Source organism: Lissotriton vulgaris, chromosome 9, assembly GCF_964263255.1.
Source record: "Lissotriton vulgaris chromosome 9, aLisVul1.2, whole genome shotgun sequence".
In the NCBI taxonomy this organism is placed as follows: Eukaryota; Metazoa; Chordata; class Amphibia; order Caudata; family Salamandridae; genus Lissotriton; species Lissotriton vulgaris.
Window position 1 is genome coordinate 434,390,448 of NC_141697.1, and position 22,648 is coordinate 434,413,095.

At 48.7% G+C, this 22,648-nt stretch overlaps 1 protein-coding gene and 1 pseudogene across 2 annotated transcripts in view; both read left to right on the forward strand.

The window, feature by feature from the left end:
- Positions 1–22,648, forward strand: part of ZFYVE21 (zinc finger FYVE-type containing 21) — a 293,833-nt gene that overhangs the window by 112,300 nt on the left and 158,885 nt on the right. The window lies entirely within an intron of this gene.
- On the forward strand, positions 16,021–20,941 carry LOC147690242 (cytochrome b-c1 complex subunit 10 pseudogene; annotated as a pseudogene).

The window sequence follows — 22,648 nt, forward strand, 5'->3', positions numbered from 1 at the left end:
ATAGGAATCTAGGCAACGCTATCATTTTAAGCAGCGCTACACGGCCTGTTACTGACAACGGAAGAGTGGACCAGAAGTCCAGGCTACCTTTCAGGGCTCTAATCCCGCGACCTATGTTACCTTTCAGCGGGGCGTCTGCTGTATGATGGACATACACACCCGGATATTTCAAGCAAATGGGTTCCCATCTCATCTCCTGTGGCATGGGAGGCCAGGCATCTCCCTGCCGTACCGGAAATAGACATGTCTTAGACCAGTTTACTCTCAATCCTGAGAGTTCACTGAAGTCCGTCAGTAATCTGTCTGCCCCTGCCATTGCATTGTTCGCATTCTCAAGGAAGAGCAGGAGGTCATCTGCATAGAGCGATATGTAATGTTGCACATCTCTATTCCGCAGCCCCCTGTAGTGGGTTCCCGTTCGGACTGAGATCGGTAGAGGCTCGACCGCCAAGGCGAAGAGCAATGGGGACAGTGAGCACCCCTGCCTCGTTCCCTTTTCCACCGGGTACTGAGACGATATCAACGCACCCAGTCTCTCTGGCCACTGCTGATGTGTACAGCACTTTCGTCCACTGCAGGTAGTCCTCCCCCACACCAAAGCATCTCATCACTTTGTACAGATATCCCCACTCCAGGCTATAGAAGGCTTTCTCTATATCTACTGATAAGATCAGTGGCTGTTCTGCCTCTGGATGATAGTCCTCCAACAGACGTAATTAGGCGTTGGTTACTCACAGTCGTGCTCCGCGAAGGTATGAACCCCGCCTGATCTTCATGGATCAGCATAGTCATATGACGCAACAATCGGGATGCCAAGATGCTACTCATTATTTTATAGTCGGTTGTCAGCATCGACAGCGGTCTAAAAGATGCTGTCAGTACTCTCCCTCCTGGGCTATAGTGGGTATCACTAGTGCCTCCCTCATGATTTGTGGCAGCCGTCCTACCTTCTTCGCCTCTTTATAAACTTCTTAGAGCCTCTGCGCCAAGAGGTCGACATATCTCCCATAGAATTCTACGGGAAATCCGTCCAGCCCTGGTGTTTTGTTGCGCGCCATGTGTTTAATGGCACCTCGTATTTCCCCTATCTCTATATCGTTCCCTAATTCTTTCGCCTGGTCATGGTCCAGTCCAGGTAACCGGAGATTCTCCAAAAAACCATCCACTGCTGAGTTGCCAGCTACCATTTTGCTCTTGTAGAGATCTGTGTAGTAGTCCGTGAAGCACTGCAGTATCTCTCTCTGAGAGCAAACCTCCTTGCCCTCCGTGTTGCGTATGACTACAATAGGGGATCCCCTTTTTGCGGGGTTGGCCAGCCAAGTCCCCGCTCTATCACCCTCTGCGTGAGCTCTTGCTGTCTAGGCTATATAGTCATAACTACGCAGGCGTTCTGTTTCCTGCGCCACCTTCTCCTTCGCTTCACTAACCTTTCCTTGCAGCTCAGGGTGTCCGGGCCTTAGGGTTTCGATGTCGCGGAGCGCCTTGTCAGCTCTGTTTAGATCGTCTAGGAGTACTTTTCGCGTTCCTGCCTGTTTCCCTATGCAGATCCCTCTTATGACCACCTTGAAAGCGTCCCACTCAGTCGCCCGTGTCGCCGTCGTGCCATCGTTCTCCTCAAAGTAATGCGTAATACCCTCCTCCAGCGCAGTCTGGAGGAGAGGATCATCCAGCGTCTCAGGACGTAGTTTCCAAGTGGGAACGCTCGACAATTCTGGCATCCATCTTAAAGTGAACAGTAGGGGATTATGATCAGAAATCGTCCTCGTCAGGTATTCGGTCTGGGCAATGGCCGGCATCACTCCTGGGGAGCACAGCACTGCATCCAGCCTTGCATGCAGCTCATGCATACCCGAGAAATAGGAGTAATCTCGGTCATTTGGGTGCTGTATGCGCCAGGCATCCACCAATCCCCAGCGCGTTTGCCACTCCAGTTTGCCCTTGGTCAAGCAGTATACCGGAGAGTCAGGCAAGGGGGGATGGGACCGATCCAGGGAAACGTCCATTATGGAATTAAATTCACCCCCCATCACTACCGGGCCTGCAAGGAAGTGTGCCAAGGAGCCAGATAGTTTCGCCAGAAAGTTCACCTGATCGACGTTGGGGGCGTATAGAGTGAAAAAAGCAATATCCCTCCCCTCAACTGCCATGAATCTGCCCTCAGGGTCTACCACCTGCTTAGTTACCTGGAATGGGACCCCTGCTCTAACCCATATTAGCGCCTCCCTAGCGAATGCTGAGTATGTGGTGTTGTATAATTGGCCCCTCCATCTGCGCTGCAGTGCCACCCCTTTGGCTTTAGTTAGATGCGTTTCCTGGAGTAGTGCTATGTGTATCCCTTTGCGAACCAAGTAGGCATGTATCTTGTAACGCCGCGTCATGTTGTGAAGGCCCCTCACATTCCAAGTCCCACATCGTAAATTAGTATAATCACCCATTGTCCCACAGCATCCCTCGCCTCCCTTTCCAGCCATTCCTCAGGTGGAGTAAGCGCAACAGTGTGTATGCATCGTGATGAACCCTCCCCCTTGAACCCCCAAACATTCCCATCCCCTCTCCCCCCCCAAGAACAGGACCTAGCAATATCCATCTAGCTCCCATCCAAACCATTAACAAAAGATTATCCCAACAGCAGCCGCCGTGGGTTTGCCTTAAGGGCATTGAAGGAGGGTCGTGCGCCAACAGGCCGCCGCCCAACTATCGCTCACTTCCCAACCCAACCGAGCCCCAAGATAAAAGATGTCCCTATCTGCACCCCACATCCCATCAATAATCATCCCCCCCCTCCCGGATCACACCACAGTGAGTCCGTCACAGTTTCCATGCTAATCAAGTGCAGCTCACCGGACTCGCCTATCCCTCATCCAGCATGCCATCTGCCGTTTCCGGAGTAACCGTGGGTAAAGTCACGCTGCCCGATTCTGAATGCTCAGTGTCTGATAGGTCGTTGTCGTTTTCCAATTCCAGATCTTGTGACGGGATGTCCGGAGTCCCTGACAATGCAGACACTGCTACTACGGCACCTTGACGTTCTGCCGCCGTTTGTGATGGTGATGGCTTTCTCAGTCCTTTCTGTCTGTTGTGGATCCGTCGAGACTTCCGCGGCGGCAACTCTTCTATGGTAGTTCTCTCTCTCTGTTCGTTTTCATCTTTGCCTGCTTTGTATGTCCTACCATCCACAATGACCCGCAGTTTAGCTGGGAAAAGGAGCGAGTATTGCAATCCCTCATTCCTCAGTTCTCTTGACAGCCAGAAAAGAGGATCGCCGGCGTTGCGTCTCGTAGGTGTAATCCGGGAATATGTTGACCTTGCTATTAACTACTTGATAGGGGCCATTCACCCGTGCTTTTTGGAGCAGTAAGTCCCTGTCCCGAAAGTGTAGCAGGCGGGCTACCACTGGGCGTGGGGGTCTGGCCGGGACCCTGTGTGCCCGTTCCAGCGTGTAGAAAGTGGAGAGGCCCTCCGGCGCCACCTCTGCTTGGAGCCATGTTTCGAGGTAGTGCACCATGTCCTCCCCCTCCGTTTTCTCTGGAAGGCCCACTAACCTGACGTTGTTCCGCTGATTGCGTCCTTCTGCATCTTCCGCTCTTCGTTCTAGCGCCTCGACCCGTTCAAGTACATTTGCCATAGTAGCCTTCAGTTCCTTCTGCGACGGTTCTAAGGTGTGGAGTGTCCCTTCCATTGTTTTAACCTTGTCGGCTAATTTTCCATGATCGGCACGTAGTAGACCCAGACCTGTAGCTACCTGCGCAATGTCCTGCTGCAGCGCTGTTCGGGAATCCGCTATTGCGGTCAGGATTTTGTCCAGCTGGAGCTGCAACTGGGGGTGTCGTAACTGTCCTGGCTCCGTCTGCTCACCTTTATCCGGCACTTCACTGTCGGAGCCCGGCTGGGTAGTATTCTTGGTCCCTTTCAGCTTTCCCATTTTTGGGTTGTCGCCGTCTGTTCCGCTCGCTGTTACACGGTAGTACCTCCTCACATCAATGGCCCTCGGTCTTGTACTTGGGTCTCTATACAAATTGGTTTCAGTTGCTCCCTAAAGAATACTTTCGATTTGGAACAGCCAGTCTATCGGCTAACTTTATTTTCATATTATTTCAAGACCTGGTCCCATGAGTGCATAAACAGTGTATAGTTAACATACAATGTTAAACAAAACATCTAGATTGCAGCTTTTATAGTCCCAGTTATCTTGTGTACTGGTATTCCATATGTTGATCCACAGTAGCTTTTTTGTTTCAGTGGGGTCTTGTTATAGTGCTTTTACCCTACCTAGGAATTTGCATGGTGAAAATTGTCGGTGTGTATGTACATAAACATAGTGTAACATTTGTAGCCCATTCCTAGCTAATGAGCAAGTTAGCACTCTACAAAGTAGTGGATATGTGGAAAAATTAGTCTGTATACAAAAGGGAGTGGTTTCCTCTTGATATAGCCGCTGTGACAGTAGAAGTTGCAAATTTCCTTCTTGGTGGGTGAGATTTCAGCTCCCTTCTAAAGATGAGGTGTGAAGGATCAAGGCTATTATTTTGTACATTTGTGAACCCGTATCCTGGGTGCATAGCACAAGTGAGGTTGTCTTCTAGCCTTTGCTATTTTTTTGTGCGCCTTGATTTCAAATCTTGATCAGCCCTGGTTTTTGTGCAGTTTAATAGCCTCTTCAGACGGCCTCTCGAGATAGTGATACCAGGTAAAGGAGGGTGTGTTTCTTTATTGTAGGTAATGCAGGAGATCTTGAAGATAATAAAGCCCACAAGGTCTGTAGAGGCTGTCAGTGTAGCACTGTCAGTGCTGGAGTAATGTGGTCATGCTTGCTAATTCATATGATGAGTTATTTAGAAGGCTTTGTTTTGATCAGGTCTGTGAATCGGATTGAAAGTGGAAATCTGAGGGCGTGACGTGGCTGGTAAGTTCCACAGACTTGGTTTTATTGAGTTTTATAGGGTGTATACTCATGAGGCCATGTGCATCACTACAAGGTCATGCAGATATATCTTTAACCACTTATGTCCAAATGTTATTACAAGTAGGACTATTGATCACTACCAACTTGACCTCAGACATTCTTTACCTGACCAACCTCCTCTTTGTTTGTCTCACTCTCAGTTCATGAGAGGGGGTGGCTGGGGGAGCAGAGGTACTCACTACTTAGTATGCAGCAAGTTGTGAAGGAATACAAATTATTTACCACATGGCTGAGCCGTCCACAAACACATCGCTACTGAGCTAGCACATCCCTCATGTGAGCATAAGAAGATGCATTGATCATGCTGCTAATACACAGGCCTTTTTTTTTAAGATCTCCTCCTGCCCACTGTCGATCAGTTAGCCTGAGAGGATCTGCAACTGTCCATAACGGAACAGGAGGTCAAAGCAGCCATTCAGGTGTCAGCTAAATGTAAAACTCCTGCATTAGATGGCCTTCCGATCGAGTTCTATAAGGCCTATGAAGATCTCCTTGTCCCTGAATTACTGTAGTTGTATCAAGTGGCGCTAGAGGAAGGAAGTCTCCCTCCAACTCTTCGCAAATCTCTTATAGTTTTGTTGCTGCAACCTGACAAGGACCCAGTAGAAATGGCATCTTACCGCCCTTTTGTCCATGTTAGGGACAGATTGTAAGATACTTAGTAAGGTTATTGCAGGCCTACGTCCAGAACAGATGCCCCAGCTAGTATACACAGCCCAGAACAATTTAATCACTAATCGCTCAACCACCCTCAACATCCGTAGGTTCCATTAAGAGTTGGAGCGGGCACCTGCCCACTGGTCGTATGCAGGATACAAAAAAGGCTTGTAGTCACAAGAGAGGTGCACTGCCAAAAGATATCACACCGGATGATTAGTCAGTGAGAGTATGGGCGGTGAAAAGGGTGAGTGGAAAGCCCTTGGAACCACTCAGAGTGAGTAGAAAACTACCAACTGCAGGAAAAGGGGTTTACCCAATGCACTCAGTCACATAAATGTTAAGTCACAAGAAAAATAATTCAATACAATAAGAACAAAGCAACATAGGATTTATAGGAGTCTCCAGAGGGGGAGTTGTCCATTGGAGACCTTTATTGTTTCAAACAGCCAGCCGACACGCGTTTCATCGCTATTGCGAATCCTCAGGGCTGATGGGGCTGTAGACAAACTGGTAGGTCGCACAGCTGGTGATACTTCCGACCCAACCGGGCCCGGGACCATGAATAAGAATAATATTAAGCACTGGTCTCCGCACCAGTATTGTGAACGACGTATATGTGTGCTTCAAACGTCCTAATATATGCCATCGTGGTTAGGGAAGTCCCAAGTGAAGAATCTGGAACCAGTTACGCGAGTTTGAGATCCTACACTCAAGAGTCTTCAGTCGGGTACAACTGTAGACGGATTTGAGGACGCCGGCATCTGGGTTCGTGAGACCGTGTAGAGCGGATCGTATCCTCCTTCCGGGCCGTGTTCATGTTTGCTTTGTTCTTATTGTATTGAATAATTTTTCTTGTTACTTAACATTTATGTGACTATCTGAGTGCATTGGGTAAACCCCCTATCACTGGTCGTATGCAGCTTGCCTATTGATTGATATGGAAAGAGCTTCAACACAGTGGACTGGACCTACAGGTTTGCAGCACTCTTGAGGTTCAGCATTCCCAGGTGCTTCCTGCCCTTCAACCGCTGCTTTTATTCAGCCCCACTGCCCACATTAAAATAGGCCAACTAATCTCAGCCTGGTAAAGATCAGCTGGGGCACATGCCAGGGATGCCCACTATCACCGCTCTTCTTTGCATTGGTAATGGAACCGCTTGCCCAACTGTTGCGGCGTATAAGGAGTATGGCATTCTTATAGGGGACGAACTACATGCCGTCTCTCTCTATTGGGCAGATGTCTTCATTTATTTTCAGGTCATCAAGCAGGGGCTCAGAAGTATTTTAGATAGCCCTTGCTGAATTCAGAGATGTTTCAGGAATGGGTGTGAAATAGACTAAGATCTGTCAGTTCCCCCTGGGTCCAGATTGCCCATCACATGACCTAGCGTTGGGACCTCACCTTGTACGCTGAGAGCCACGCACATTTTCTTACCTTGGTATTCATATACCATGGTACTCAGGACTTAATAGACAGAAACCTTATGCGGGCCATTGCCTCCCACCTACCACAACTGACGTTTTGGTGCAGACTTCCACTAAGGATGCAGGTCCTGGTTTCACTATCCAAGATGGTGATTCTTCCACATCTTGTATATTATTTGCATAATCTACGGGTTCATATTCTGAGCTCCACAGTCTGTACTCTCCATGGTATGTTGGGGACTTTCATTTGTAATAAGGGAAGACAGCGAGTAGCCTTTCGGAAGCTCCAGTTACCGATTTGAAAGAGGAGGTTTGGGTGCCCCTAACTTTTAGCACTATTTGGCAGAACTGCAATGGCCAGCTCATTGGTTAGTGGACTGCCACTTAGCTGAGCTGTGCCTCCACACGTTTGATTGTGCCGAGTGAGTAATCCACAAACTGTTGCTGCCAATGGGCACACTTCCTGCACGATCGAACAGGCTCCTGACATGCCAGTTAAACTAGAAGCTTGAGGCTGTCCACAACTCTAATACTGTACACGTCTGAGATCTACATTAACTCCATACGCCCCTTCAGGGAGTATCTTGGGCGGGAGGGGATGAAGCTCTGGCAGTCACTGGGAGTAGATATCCTGGGTGCTCTATTCCAGAATTCCACCCTTATCACATTTGAGAAACTTTGTGCGGATCACAACCTGCCCGTGGGCCATTTTCTGGTTTATTGTACCTTGCTGGCTGAATTACAGCATAACTAGCAGATTATAGACACTGAACCAGACGCACATCCCCTAGTATACGCGCTCCACATAATGGGTAGTGGGTGTCACCTTATCACGTGGTTCACACAAGCATTGGAGTAGACCCCCATTAGACTTATTGTACCACATCAGACAAGATTGGGAGTGCCCTGTAGCAGAAAGAGTGGGACATGATACTTCTATACATGCACACTACAAAGCGAAATATTTATATATGCAGCACAACATTCTGCATATAGAGTACTTCAGGCCTGTGTGCTTTCATAGAATATACCACACACAAGGAGATGATTGACGGAGCACTGCACCTTTTCACACTCACCCAGAATCTATCCTCATTCTTTAGCTCACTTCGCCACCTCAGTTCAGACCCAGCTATATGCAAATCAGTCTTGATCCTGTGCTTCGTGGGAACAGTACAAACTGAACTGCCAAGCCAAATCTTCCCTGAACTGGAAACCAGCATCCTGGGACCGGTTCGGAGTAACCTCCCTCATCAGCCAGGCTAACTTGAATCCAGTGGCAAAGTGAGCAAGGGGCCCACTTCTGGGCATACTTTGCCAACTTAGGGCGAACAAAGCAAACACAAAGAGATGATGGACGGAGCGCTGCAACATTTTAGACACTCGCCCCCAGGAGATGATGGACTATATCTAGATCCTCTGGGAACCTGTAATGTGATTTAGCTCATAACTGACTACTGTAATTGATGTAGAACTGTTTGCATCAATTGAAATCAATACAAATGGTTCAGAAAAATGTGAGCTTAAGATGATTGGTTTTTCCTTCACTACCACACGTGGATTTAAGTCCCCACCAGCCCCTAGGTTTGTGAGGCTGTTTTGGATAACGCCCTTAATCACAGCCACTCCTGCCTCACTCATGAAAGAACATCTGGAATAAGTGTGAATACCTCCTAGGGGCAATCTAGTGAGAGCCAGAAGAGGATAGTTCTAATAAACCCTCAATTTCATTATCCAGAAGTGGTGAGGGTGTTCTCAATACTGGAGCAGTATATTCTAAGCCACTTCTTCCACCACAAGCATTTGTGATGATTATTGTGGTTCTGGTGGTGGAAATCCTTCCTTGGCAGCTAGCAATCTAGGCATCTTACAATCTTTGAGATCCTATGAACTGCATAAACCCATCTCTGAGTCCACCTGAAAGATAAATATTTTGTGGTCGTTCTGAATTTGGGAATGTCACATTCACACTTGGTTGTTTCCCCCTTCCAAACTCCAAAATATGTGTTCTGTTCAAGGTTGTACAAGTATGTATGAGAAATGCTTCATAACACGCTGGTTGGAGTCCCAAGATTTTACACTGTCAGTGTGCAATCTAGTGTGCCACCTGATAGCTTCTTTGCCTCTGCACCCGTGTCTGAAATACGGCACGGGTGCAGATGCAAAGGGATTCCCTTGTTTGCATCAGACACGCCCCCATGCAAATGAGAGAACGCCCCCTGAAGAAAGTGCTGGTGCTTTAGCTGTGCCAGCGCAAATGGTATAACAGAAGGGAGCGCACAGCGTCGGCGGCTCCTTTTGTAATACCAAAGTGCCCCAGGGGTGCGCAAAGTGGGTGCAAATGCCCGTTACACCCCTGGAGTACTCTGTACAATATGACCCCTGGGCTTCTTCTCTGATACTTTTTGGAATTCAGACAGCCACCAGTCTAATTAATGACTTGCATGACGTTGACTATAGCTGCAAGATTGACTTGAGAAGAAGAAACATATAAACTATTCTAACCTGAAGTACTACATATTCTGTTGGCACATGGGCAGAACAGGCAGGTCATGCCATTCTACAAATCCCTATCCAGCTGCATATTATTCAAACGTTATGATATTGAAAACAAAGCGGCAGGAAAAACTCTGGCGCTGAGGGGACGAGAAGTATAGGCTACGTAAGAAAGCTATTTAGAAATCCTCACTTAAAATTGTTACCAACATCAGACATGCCTCTCTCCAAAGAGACTAAACAGCGTGTCCTCTGGCTACAGATCACTGCCCTTGGTGGGACAGGCAAATGGCAGACCTTTACCATTGTGCATGGGAATATACATTAATCCTTCAGTACTAGAAATATGTACCATCCCTTGTAGTGGAAATAGTGGGGGTGCTTAGAAGAGTCATCAATGACTTACCTGCTGGGACATATACTCAGTCCTTAAAGACAAGAGGCCATCCGTAAATTCATAAACTTTGATCTTCTTTTAGCCAAAGGCAGAATAGCCTTGAATTGGAAAGTGAGATAGGCTGTAAGCTTCATGACTTGGCTTGGTTGAAGGAATAGACCGCTACCGAGAAGTATACCATCACTTTACAAAAAAGGCAAAAAGATTTTGGTGATGGGGTTGGCAGCCTCTTCAGCAGCTGGAGGAAACTTGCACTGAAAACAGATGAGCATTTGCCATAAACATAATGTGTCTCACTGACATAGTATCCCATACACACAGAAACTGGCTCACTGTCAGTGCTGGGCTATTGGGCTGCAAGAAAAAATCTCAAGGACAACCTGTACCAGGTGCCACCTACAGAACGCACTAGAATGAAAACTGGGTATTGCATCTGATGACATACTCCATGCCATGCTGTTGGTTGACTGCCTCGTTATACAAATCGGTCCCCACCTTAATTAAATCCCAGTAAGGAAACAGAAGCGAGAACTGTAAGTGTGGTATTGCTATCGGGCATTGTTGCCTAAGGGCATAAACCCCTAACTTTTTTTGTGGACAGTGTTATATTTTCTTTTAGAACATAACGTGTGAAATTGAGGGTTCAGGTAGAAAACTGCAAAACCTATTTGATGGTCTTCTTTTGGAACAAGGGGATCCGTTTTGATATCCAGTGATGTAACTGAATGCCGCCTGACAGGCCGTTGTTCCCCTGTTAGACAGCAAGCAGTGTGATTAAATCACTGTCATCTTATCCAGTCTCTGTGAAGAACCTCCTCCCTGATTACCATTACATCCATAAGATATATATTTTTTGAAGGTTTTATTTATCATTTTCAAAATCAATAAACAAAAAGAACAAAGAAAAATGATTGCATCATAAGAGTCACAATTAAGCATAAACAGTGAGTCAGAAAAGTGAAAAAGGTACACATTCTATATACACAGAAATCAATATACCTGAAAAGAATACAAATCAAATGGCATCATAGGGAGTTCACAACCCATGGAGGGAACCAGTGGAGTTGCGGGCAGGAGTATCATCACAAGGCACAGCGATGGTCCGTCCAACAAATCCCCTCAGCCCACCCCCGTTGGGTCAATGTTACTCTCTGCTTGGGCCAGCTGGGCGGCGGCAATCCTGGCAATGTAGGAGCGGTAGGGCCCCCAAATATCCACAGGGCGGGAGGGGGCAGGAATCGATGTCGCGTATTCCACGCTGTTAATGTTGCAAAACCCATGCTCCTTAGCCACAACCTCAAACTGGGGTCCCCCCAGCGCACCAGAGCAATGCAACCTCTCTCTTGGCCAATAGGAAACCCAATGCCGCAAGTTTGCAAATCGTACGGGGAAAGTTGGAGACATAACCCCACAATGCCACCTCAGGGGTGGGGGGTCAGGTGAACACCCAGCATTTCACCAAAAACTCGATGTACCTGGGACCAAAATGTGTGTAACTAAGGGCAAGTCCAAGATAAGTGGGCGAAATCGGCATGGGGGGGCCTTGCACTTGGGGCAGCGATGGGGTCGGCTAGGGTCTATGTTGTGAGACAGCTCAGGGGTGTGGTACAGCCTACGTTAAAAACTTGAAGTGAATGAGCTTATGTCGACTGTTTATGGAAACTTCCCTCGTGACCCTGCAATACTGAACCCATTGCTCATCTGATCTAGTCTTTCCCAAGTCTTCCTCCCACGCAACGCGAACCCTAGTGTCTAAGGCAGGTAGGGACGAGTTACACAGTCTGTATAACTTAGCGACCAAGTGTGTCCCCAGAGGGTGCTGGATCACAAGTGTAAGAGGAGGGGTCTCTTCAGGCGCGATTGGAAATGTGGGGAACGAAGCGTGCAACATAGAGCGCAGCCTGGTTAATACAAAAGAGTCCATGAAGGAACGATCAGAGAACCGGGGGTCTTCTGTCGTGGAGAAGGCATGTCCCTCAGGGAAGAGGTCACCAATAGTGTTGATACTAAATTTGGTTAAGGTGTGTTTGATCACTGTCTCCCCTGTAATATGAAGCCAGTGTGCATTGGGAAGTGGAAGGGCAGGAGAGTACAGTCTGTCCAGGCCGAGAAGTCGACGCACCCTATCCCAAGCCCAACATGTAGACGACACCATTTGTATATCCTGCGGGTCCCGGGGAAGCCCCCTAGGAAGGATCGTGGAGAGTGTACCTGGTAGGACCAGATCCGCCTCGGGCTTTAAATATAATATGCGGGCATCCGGGTGGAACCAGGAATATGCAAACTAGCATTGGGCAACTAAAAAATACATATAAAAGTCTGGTACGCACAGGCCACCCTGGTCGTATGGGAGAGTAAGCACCCGCCATGAAACTCTGGGATGCGGTCCCCCCAGACCAGTTGCAACAACAATTAGCACAACTGTGTGAAAAAGATCTTAGTGAGAGGTATCGGTATGCTGTTAAATAAATATAAAAACCGGGGAGCACAATCATTTTGATTATGGCAATCCGTCCCATCATAGATAGCGGGAGGCGGATCCAATGACCAATTTGGTCTTCCAGGAAATCCAGTGCTTTACCATAATTCAGCCTAATGATGGACACAGTGTCCAGGTGGACATGAATCCCCAGGTATTTGACCGAATCGCCGCACCACTCAAGGGGGAACAGGCAATCCCTTTCGGTGGTGCTAGGGGTAAGCGGGAAAATTAATGATTTATGCCAATTAATACGCAATCCAGAAAACTTGCCAAAGCGGGTAATTTTTGCCAAAAGAGGCTCAAGGTTGATGTGGGGCATTCTTACATAGAGAATCGTGTCGTCAGCATATAGCGAAAGTAAAAGCGGACCAGTTCGAAATTGGAGGCCGCGGAACCGATGTTTTTCTTGGAAGTGGCAAACCAGAGGGTCCATGGCCAGAATAAAAAGTAGAGGGGACAACGGGCACCCTTGACGGGTGCCATGTGATAAGGAGAACTGCTCCGTAAGAGTACCATTCAGTCGTAGCCTAGCCATGGGTAGAGTGTGCAATAAGGACACTGTGGAAACAAAACATTCTGGCATACCCATGCGCCTCATGATGGATAAAAAGAATGGCCATTCCAATTAATCAAATGCCTTCTCGGCGTCAAGAAGGATGGCAGCGGCCTAGGTAGACGGGTCTATGCGGTGCAAGACTGAGAACAGAGTTCTTAAATTTAAAGAGGTGGAGCGATGGGGAACAAATCCAGATTGTGCTGGAGAAATTATGGACTCCATCAACAAAGATAACTGAATGGCGATGACCTTGGCCAGGATCTTGTAGTCAAGGTTCAATAAAGAAAGGGGCCTATAGGAGCCACATAGGGTGGGATCTCTGCCTGGTTTGGGTAGTAAAATAATGACTGCCTCTCTGAACGTGGGCGGCAGGCATCCCGACTCGAGCGCCTCTGCGTACACTTCCACTAGTGGGGGAACGAGTTCTTCTTTATATGCTTGTAAAAGTCGGCGGAAAAGCCGTCTAGGCCGGGAGCGGAAGAACCCCTAAGTGCCTCAATGGCTTCAATTATACTGTCTGGGGTAATGGGTGATGCCAAAAACTCCTGCATATGTTTTTCAAGGAATACCATTGCTATCTCACTTAAATACAAGTCCCGGCCCTCAAGCCCACCAGATAAAGTGGACGTGTACAGCTCCTTATAACAAGATAAAAAGGTGTCGCATATCTCGGGAGTGGAGCGGAGCGGAGCAGATCTCCCCGATGACCCAAGATTTCGGTAATATATGGCGGGTGGTCTAAGTAATTGTGCCAATAATTTACCGGGTCTATCCCCTTCGCCATACTGCCGAGCTGTGTGTTGTGTAGTCAGGAACCGCAATTCCCGGTCAGCCTCCTCACAGAATTTAAGTAAGAGGGGCAGGCGCCTCGCCTCACTATCATCTGATGAAGTGCGTTGTGCCTCGTTGTCAAGAACGGAAATTTCTCTTTCAATACGAGACAAGGAGGCTCTGATCTCTCTCAACGCTCCCATGTGTTTGGCGATGCACACACCGTGAATCGTGGCTTTGAACCCCTCCCACAGAGTCGCTCAAGAGGCCACCGACCCCGTGTTCAATTCAAAGTAGTCCACCATGGCTTGTCGTATCTCCTCCGTAAACACAGCTCAGACAGAGCTCTCCCATGAAAGCGCCATTGTCTCTCGTACCCACCCAGCCGGGGAATCTTCAGTTTCAATAATATAGGAGAATGATCTGAGAGTGTACGCGGGAGGGTAATCAGGTTCTCCACCCAGCCCGCAATCCCCTGTGAGATGAGCCAGTGGTCTATTCTGGTCCAGGTGTTGTGGTATCTGGAGTGGTGAGTGTATTCTGGGAGCAATGGGTGGAGGCCCGACTCTAGTGATAAGGGAGAAGGGAGTGGATAGATCTAACAAAACGGAGCGTGACCTGGTTTTAGCGCCAGGAGAGGAAGAGGTACTATCCCTGGCCGGGTCATCAGGAGATTGAAGTCTCCGCCAATGACTAGCAAGCCAGTATCAAGTGCAAGAAGCTTCACCTGGAGGTCTTGAAAAAAGGAGGGAGTTTCAACGTTGGGGCCATATACCCCTACCAATGTGATTCTGTGACCCAGCAGGGAGCCCGAAACAATGAGATAACGCCCCTCCACGTCTTCCATGGCAAAAGATAAAGCAAATGGCACTCGTTTATGAATAAGGATGCCCACATCCCTGGAATATCTACTATAGTGTGAGAAAAAACGATGGGGTCCCCAAGACCTAGCAAGACACGTCGACTCAGTAGGGGCAAGGTGAGTCTCCTGTAGGAAAACCATATCGACCTTATGCCTAGCAATATAATTAAAGACTTGTCTGCGTTTCCTATTGTCGTTCAAACCCCTAACATCCCAAGACATCAAAACAAGCCCAGTAGGGCCAGTCTGGAGACCTAACTTGGCCATTTGGTGAGCAACTGTGTTACTGAAACAAAATGTGAACCATCATATTGGGACTCAGACGCACAATGAGAATGAAAACAGCGATCAAGGAAAAGAAAAAAAAAATCCCCTCCACCACCCCCCACCCAGCCTCAAGTCCACCCCACAGGGGCAAACCCATAATGAGCAAAACAACATAAAGACCAACAATCTTGTCTCCAACAGGATGAGAAAAAGGAACTTCACAAACAAAAAAAAAACCCCAAGGGTAAAAAAAACAGCAACACCTTGCCGGGCCGGCCGTAGGTCAGAACATACAAGTTGCAAAAGAATGAAAACATGCATGCAGCCGCTGAGAAGCAATCAAAGAAATGCAACAATGGACTATTAGCCAGAACTGTGTTCTGTGAAAAGATCCACACTGTTCTGAGAATCTCCCTGGACTGGGGAAAGCGAGCAAGCAGTGGAACCCGAGCCGGAACCCTGCCTCTTGTATTGTTGACAGAACTCTTGAGCTTCCGTGGGTGTTTCGAAAATGCCGAACCTGCTGGCCACATCCACCTTGAGACGCACTGGATAGAGCATGCCATATTTGAGACCCAGGTTCCGGAGCGCCGCCTTGACACGATTATATTTCTGTTGGGCCTCCTGCACTATAAAGGTAAAGTCCGGGAAGAAGGATAAGGTGCTGCCCTGCCATTGTATCTCTCCCTTATCACGTGCAGCCTTGAGTGCAGCATCCCAATCACGGAAGTTCATAAGGCGGGCAATGATGGGGCGAGGAGGCATACCCGGACAGGGCCTAGGCCCCAAGGATCTGTGGGCACGCTCCACTACAAACCCCTGTGTAAATACCTCCCTGCCAAACAGATCGACCAGTAGTTTTTCCACAAATAGATCCGTTCTCCCGGTCGATGTAGACTCCTCCACGCCAAGGATGCGTATGTTATTTCGGCGTCTGCGCGCTTCTAAGTCGTCATTGTTCACCGCCACGTCCTTGAGAATCTTTTCCACACGCTCAAGACGCTTCAGGACCTTGGAGGAGTTGTCTTCAATGTCGGAAACCCTGGACTCCACCACATCGAGCCGACGGTCGTGAGCTTGTATCTTGGATCCCATGTCTGCAATTTTTTGTTCAAAGCTGTCAAAACGGCCGTCAAGCGCCATGAAACTCTCCCTCATCTGTCATTATTGTCATCACCAAAGAGGTGGTATCCTCACCATCCTTGGGTCCCATCGCACCCGATTCAGAGCCTGGAGGAGCGTCCGTGGCGTTGAGAGGAGCCTTGTCAAAGGTAAGTTTGCGTTGATTGGGGTCCTTCTTCACCATGGTGGATCTGCAGGGAAGCCAGCAGTGAGGAGATGGCAGTGAGACTACGGGCGGGAACACCACGGGCGGGAACACCAGACAGTCCAGAGAAGGACGAAGGCAGTGCAGGAGACCCACCCTCGTAGCGCGCACTTAAAGGTAGATAGTCACTGGCGCGGGAGATAAGAGGCGAGCAGCTGGCAAAGGTTGCGCAAGGTGGAATGAACCGACGGCAGGGAAGGCTGAGGAGCTCCAGTACGGCTAGGCCGCAGAGGTCACGGGCACCAGACCAAACACCGCAGTGAAGAGGAGGCTACGTAGGTCACTGGGTCTGGTGCCACAGGCAAAAGGCACCAAGTTGGCCGCAAGGAGCAATACTGCGGCCGGACTGAGAAATGCTGGCACGTTGATAGTGCAGTAATGGGGCCCTATGGTAAACGGCCACTGTCCAGGAACAAGAGACAAAGTGCGTTGCACTCCATGCTGTCAAGTGACCAAGCCGCCTCACTAGCCCGGGCTCTCCTACGAGCGGGGACAACCAGGAAAGTGGGCGGGGCCTCCACTACACGGGGGGCACCAACACCCGCAACGCCCGCTATAGTCACCAAATCCCCCCCCCCCCCCCCCCCCCCCCCCGGACTGCACAGCACTGCACCCGAACCCAGGCCGGCAAGGCCACGGCTCCACTCACCGGCTGGGCGCAGTCAGGGAAGGGCACCACGAGGGCACCGGGCCCACCTTCCCCTCCGCCTCACTTCCTCACCACCGCGTCCTCTGGCTCCGCACAGTTATCGGCAGGTGGAAAATCGGCTGGGCTATAGGATGGCGGACCAGCAGCTACATGCCTATCTCGGCAAATGGGAGCCCGGCCGGCAGAGCTTCAAGCGGAGGTGGCCATTTTAGTTGCCTCTGTGGCCACGCCCCCTCCATAAGATACATTAACTATCTTCGAGCCTTGTGGTTTGCTGAACTGTATTGTTTTCCACTAGGACAGCATGGTACTTAAACATCTGTAGCTGTTGCTTGTGACTTTTCACCTTGGCTGAGGTGGCACTTAATGTTTTCAAACATTCTGCTATTTTATTGGGATGCCAGGAGTGAGCTACATACTAAAAGAACAAGTTATTTACTTTTGGTAACATTCTTTCTGGTGGATAATCTACCTAACCGCATAGTCCTCTCATTGTGAATACTTCCCAGGCGTCTCACTGGATCCTGAAATTTAAAAGAAGTACTCCTGCGCTGGCAGATGGTGTTGCGCGCTCCGTGCTGATGTTGTGACGAGTGGAGCCACATTTAGGCGCCACCCCCGTGCATGCTGATGTCAGTTGCTTTCTTAGGGTGCCTTCACACTCAGACACTGAACTTTCCAGCAGATTGGCATGACCAATGTGCAGCTCTCTAAACTGGGGACCTTTTTAGATGGACAAAGAGTCAAGTTCACAGAATGGGGAGGTGGTAGTGTCAACAAGGAGCCTGCGGTTAATTAGAGTATAATCCAGAGGTAAGTAACTACTACTTCTGATAGATACTTTTAACCACAGTTTCCTCACCTTGTGAAAAGATACCTTAGCAATACCTACCCAGGTGGTGGGTCTGTTAACTTTCTCAGACCAAAACGTCCTACAGGACCAAACGGGCAAAATGCCCCTCTCGCTGGACTTGGCTAAAGAGGCAGTAGTGCTTCGTGAACGGGTGTACTGGCACCCACATAGCCCTCAGACAAATATCCACAAGACAGGCACTTTGGCTGGCAGTTCAGTGGTAGCAGCTTTGAATTCGCTAGAGTGAACTTGTAAGCATTCAAGAGTCTGCCTCTTAGCCAATGCGTAGCAGATCTTGATGCAGCGAACAATCCATCAGAAGATGGTCTGTTTTTGCACTTCTTTACCCTGGAGAATCACACAAACAACTGATCTTCTACCTAATGTTCTTTGCTACAGTGAAAGCTTAGTGCTCTTTTGTGATCAAAACAATGGAGACTCTCTTTACCCTTTAGACAGATGAGGTGGAGCAAAGAATGCTGGAAGGGTGATAGCCTGCCTGACAAGAAATGGAGTCGCCACTTTCAGCAGAAAAGAAGAGTGTCTCCTCAACACCAATTTATCCAGGATGAATGTTGTATAGGCTGGTTTAACAGAAAGAACCTGAAACTCGCTCACGCACCTAGCTAATGTTATGGCAATAAGAAAGACTATTTTTAACATCAAAAGTTTCAAGGGACATCTGTGCAGCGAATCAGAAGGGGTGCACATCAAAAAAGTGAGCACTAAATTCAAGTCCTACTTTACTATCAGAAAGGGAATTGGTGGAAATAAATGTTGCAAACCTTTCAAAAAATCTTGTCACTGCAGGTGATTTAAATAAAGAAGCCTGGTCCGGCAACTGAAAAAACCCTGAATGAGCCGCCCAATAGCCTTTACCAGTGCCCAAAGCGTGTCCATGCTGGGCCAAGGCCAAGCTAAACAACAAAACTTCTGACGATTTGGCTTGCAGTAGATCAGTTGGTACCGCACAAAACCCCAAATTTGTCCTGACGACTGGTCAACACTGATTTTGTAGTGAAACTCTTCACCCACAAGAACACATCAGCAACTTCAGGAGGAAGGTCAAATGAGTTCAACTGTCGCAACTTGATCTCTAAGCATGGAGATGTAAATTGTATAGGCCTGGGTGCAGCACCCAGCCCTGCTGCTTTGACAAAAGATCCCCCCAAAGCAATAACTTGATCAGAGGACAGATTTTTATGCCCCAGAGTTCCAGGTACTATACTCTCATAGTCCAATTCAGGACCACTAGGTGGACTTAGGCCCATTCGTTCCTGATCTTCTTCCGAACTTGGGGCAGAGGAGGCCGTGGTAGGCATACAACAGTCCTGAGCTCAACTCCATATGGAATGCATCTCCAAAAAAGAGCCTTCTTGGGAACACCAGTGTGCAAAAGTGCTGACATTGCTCGTACTTGTAGTGGCGAAAAGATTAAGGATTCTCCCCATCCATGGAAGACGCCCTGCACTACCTCAGGATGTAAGGGATAATCGTGGTCCACTAAGCGTCTGTAGCAGTTAGTTAGCCCACCTTTTAGAGATCCCACCAGGTGGTTCACCCCCAGAGAAATCCCTTGGTGATCCGTCCACTTTCAGAGGCTTAGAGCTTCCTGGCACAGGACCCAAGATCCCCTCCATCTTACTAGTTGTCTGTGAGCTCCTGCACCAGTCTTCCTCTCATGGAACACAGGAAGGCCTTCAGTGTCAAGCGGATCACCCTCAACGTCATCAAATTGTTGTGGAGTCGAGCTTCTGCCTGAGACCAGAGACCTGTCTGATCTCCCCCTCTTCCAGTCTGCATCCCCAACCCAGAAGGTATGCATCTGTGACCACTGTCGACTGGGTGGGGTATGGAGAGGGGCCCGTCACTGACCCTATCATGGTCCAGTCGCCACAGCAGCAGCTCCTTTACACTCTCCTATGAAACCTTAATAAACAAACCCACAGATTCCCTTGCTGACTGGGGCTTTGGTTCACACTGCAGAGCCTTCATATGCCAGCTAGCATGTTTCACCAGGAGGCCAACAATCCTTGCCGTTTGTCATCCTCACTGAGATCCAGGACAGAGGCTGAAACATCCAGTTCATAGCCCCAATGTCCTGGACTCTTCACTGTGGGGGAAGGTATGAACCTGTACCATTTCCAGAATAGCTCAGATGAAAGGGAGCAATTTGTGTGCGAGTCAGGTGTGACTTTGGCACATTGATAATGAACCCCAACAAATGAGAAGGTTTGCGGTCGTCTGGAGCTAGTTTACATCTGCCTGTGGAGAGCCAGCCTTCCACTGCCAGTTGTGGAGGTGGGGGAAGACCAGTACCTCCAACCGCCAAATGTGTGATGCAACCACTGCCCTTACATTTGTGGACACCTAAGGGGCACTGGTGAGGCCGAAAGTAAACACTGTGAACGGAAATGGCTTCTGGCTCACTGAGAGCCATATATCGTGCCTGTGGGCCTGCAGTACAGGGATATGAAAATAAGTGTACCACCGGTCCAACGCCACCATCCAGTCTATCAGGTATAGGGCAGAAAGGACCTCAGCTAGCGTGAGCATCTTTAATTTATCCTTTTGCAGAAAGTTGTTGAGAGGGTTGAGATCTAAAATAGGTTAACTGCCTCAGTCCTTCTTTGGCACCAGAAAGTAGCAGGAGTAGCACCCAGCTCCTACTTTTGATGCAGGAACTCTCTCTATGGCCCTGTGGACCAAAAGAGCGTGTCCCTCCTGCTGCGAAATGGACAACTGGTCCTCACTTAGCTTCCTTGATGATAGTGGAAGAAGGTGCAATTGGGTGGAAAGAAATGGGAGACTGTAACCCCGATGTACAATTTGGAGGTGCTGGCTTGCCACCCCTGGAAGAAATATTGGATCCTACCTCCAACAGGGTGATTTTGTGCTTGAAAAGACACTGAATTGATTTTGCAGCTGCAGTTGCTTGTGGGACGAGGGGTCAAGGTTGCATGTTGTCCCTGAAGCCCTGGCCATTGTCTTTGTGACCTGCATCAACAGACACGAAAGGGCGAGAGTCACTTTAAGCCGTGAGGTCGACGTTTACAGGGACGATTATCAGCAAACTGCTAGGGCCGTGCTACCTACAGCTGGCCAAGAACTGGGCTCCCATACTGGGAACATGGAGTGCTGTTGGTGCAGAGGGTCTTGTGTGGTCCACAGACTGGAGGCTTATTTTGGATTATGTCCCTTACATCAATGGCAAATTTAAGGCTGATGATTAGCTCAGGCTCACCTATTTTGATGACTCCTTTTGCGCCAACTTAGTCATCAAGGTTCACTGCACAGCAGAACAAGAAGGGCAAGCTCGATGATGCTAAGACCCATTTAATTCATTACTGCTTGGCATAAAACAAATATTTGTTTCCCCGTTAAATATTTTCATGGATACCTGTTGACTAATATTATTTGAAGCTGACATGAAAGGCTGCTGGGCTGGCGTGGGGCCTGGACATTGGTGAAACTGAAAAGCCCTTGTAATAGCATTAGACTGAGTGAAATTTCTGTTGGAACTGTCTGGTCTGGGCATATGGACCCAAGAAGCACGCTGTGGCCCTCCTCTCCTTAAACCATTCTAGGGTTGAATCCCCTCGGAAGGCAAAAAGTATGAGAGCCATCAAATGGCATATCCATTAAGGATGCCTGGACCACATCCTGGCATGGTGCCAGAGTGCCACACTTGTACCCATCACCCGACCTAAGCAGTCAGTCATGTCCAAGCCAGAGCGCATTACAAATTTAGGTATGTCTCGGCCGTCCTGCATAGCTTGGTTAAGGGACACCTTAAGGTCTGGAACTGCCTGTAGAATTTGTGCCACCATGTCCTATAAATGCAAAAAGAACAATTGATGGACAGAATGCAGAACAATGTCATACATTCACCCCAGTACAGAGATCTGGGTCTAAATCATTCGGTTTTGTTGCTCACCATGCCATTCCAGTTTGGACCCAGCCATATGCAAATCAGTCTTGACCCTGCGCTCAATGGGAACACTCCAGCTCGAACTGCCAGGCCATGTCCTTCCTGGACTGGAAACCAGCATCTTGGGACCGGTTTCGGGCTTCCAGCCCTCATCAGCCATGATAGCTTGACTCCAGTGGCACGGAGAGCACGGGACCCACGTCTGGAAATACCCATCCCACTCGGGGTGACAAAATGCAAAAAAAACAATTGATTGACCGACTGCAGAACAATGTCCTACATTTCACCCAGTACAGAGATCTGGGCCTAAATCTATAGTTTTTTTGCTCACCATGCCATTCTAGTTTGGACCCAGCCATATGCAAATCAGTCTTGACCCTGCGCCCAATGGGAACAGTCCAGCCCGAACTTCCAGGCCATGTCCTCCCTGGACAGGGTCAAGACTGATTTGCATATGGCTGGGTCCAAACTGGTGTGGTGAGCAAAAGAATGATGGATTTAACCCAGATCCATGTGACTGGGGGTGAATGTTTGCATTGTCCAGCATTGCGCCCATCAATTGTTTCTTTTGCATATGTCGCCCTAAGTGGGAAGGGTATGCCCAGACGTGGGTCCCGTGCTCACTACACCACTGGATTCAAGCTAGCCTGGCTGATGAAGGGTGATGCCCTGAAACCGGTATCAGGAGGCTTGTTTCCGGTCCAGGGAGGACCTGGCTTGGCAGTTCGGACTGGACTGTTCCCACAAGGGACAAGGTCAAGGCTGATTTGCATATGGCTGGGTCCAAATTGGGGCGGGGTGGTGAGCAAAAGAATTATGGATTTAACCCAGATCCTTGTGACTGTGGGTGAATGTTTGCTTTGTCCAGCATTCCGTCCATCAATTGTTTCTTTTGCATATGTTCCATAAGGCATGAGAGTAATTGCCTAAAAGACAGCTGGTGTTTACAGACTATAGAGTAAGGCTTATGGATCAGAAGACACGCTTACCAAAAGACACTATCATTTTA